This window comes from Girardinichthys multiradiatus, chromosome 12 (genome assembly GCF_021462225.1).
Source record: "Girardinichthys multiradiatus isolate DD_20200921_A chromosome 12, DD_fGirMul_XY1, whole genome shotgun sequence".
NCBI lineage: Eukaryota > Metazoa > Chordata > Actinopteri > Cyprinodontiformes > Goodeidae > Girardinichthys > Girardinichthys multiradiatus.
In genome coordinates, this window is record NC_061805.1 from 33674350 (window position 1) to 33675795 (window position 1446).

The window sequence follows — 1446 nt, forward strand, 5'->3', positions numbered from 1 at the left end:
GCTGCTGTCCTTTTTTAAAGCAAAGTCTCTGTGTACAGACTCAGACACCAGAACAATATTGAAGCATTCCTTTGGTCTGAATGGGATTTTACCATGCAGTCATGCAGAAAAAACCCAGAACAGAATAAAATAATGTTGAGTTGTAACAGGAGGAGTACTCAAGTACAGGCAAAACCAGAACATTGAGGCAGAGACCGATGAAAAGTTTAAGTGAAGTTTATTTACAAAGGGTGGAAGTAGATTCGTCCTGTAAGGGAATAGGATGACGTTACTTGAGTAATCCACAGGAGAATGGGTGAGAATGAAGAGGAGAATGTATTTGTCGTTCTTACAGGCTCTTGGGAGAGAGGTAAGCTTCGGAGGAGGAGGCAAAGAATATCCAGGAGGAAAGTGATTCCGTCTTCGAGGTAAGTTTGTGTTCCAGGTCCGCGAGGGAGAGTGAGAGTGGCAGGACGGAGGATTGTTGATCTTCGGGTGAGAGTTTCCAGGAGAGTGAGTCCACATCCACAGGTCCTTAAGCTCCAGCAACAGGTGAGTTCCAGACTCCACAAAGTGTCCTTCAGAAACACAAAACACAAGGTTACTCGAGAAGATCTCCAGGGAGAATTGTCAGCTGTCTTATTCAGTACCAGTGTCACTGAATAATCCAGCGAGGAATGGATCACAACCCAGAGCTTAAATGCCGGCTGCACTCATCAGCAGAATCCAGGACAGGTGAGTATAGTAAAGAATACAGAAAACATATACCTTTCAAAAAAGGTAGAAAAATGCAAAGCAAGACACTGTGTGACAATAAAAACTGATATCCAGCTTACCAACTAGCGGGAATGTGTTGAAGCAACTAAATTGATTGAAGGGACCCCTATTATAAAATCAGGCACCAAATGCTTCAACTCAGACGCTTTAAGACTTCTTTGTTTTATGTGTAGACTGTGCCAGAGTGACTGAACACTAGAGTGTCAATGTAAGTAAAACCAATGTTGAGCAAAGTTTGGAGAGCTTTGTTAACCCACTAGTATTGTTCGTGTAGATATTTTTTTTTATAACTAATAACCCTATTACACCATAGAGTATTTCCCTTGCAAAGATATACCACACCTTGTAAATATCGCACAAGGATCGCCATCTTACACATTTGAACAGGGCAGCAAACACAATGTGATCCGCAACTATAGTATGTCAGACTGGAGGACTGGCATTGAAGTTGTGACATGATCGTCACAACTTTGAGACGCCATACCTACTCCACATATACGCCACTGGTGTAAAATGTATGCAAGTGCTACTCAAATGCAACGACCCATTTATATCACTTAATGATATTGTACACTATGCAGGTACTCTGTCTGCACCTATTCGCTCATTTCCACACATTGAATGCTCAAGGTGGCTCCAATTAATGGCAACCCAACCAATTTTCTGAATCTTTCAACTGTTTTTTTATAA

At 41.6% G+C, this 1446-nt stretch overlaps 1 long non-coding RNA gene across 1 annotated transcript; it reads right to left on the reverse strand.

The window, feature by feature from the left end:
* Window positions 1-200: 200 nt before the first annotated feature.
* Window positions 201-474, reverse strand: LOC124878502. The gene is made up of 2 exons (XR_007040799.1): window positions 333-474; window positions 201-247 (listed from the first exon to the last, which is right to left on the reverse strand). It is a non-coding gene; the product is annotated as an uncharacterized LOC124878502 (long non-coding RNA).
* Between the last annotated feature and the right edge of the window lie 972 nt (window positions 475-1446).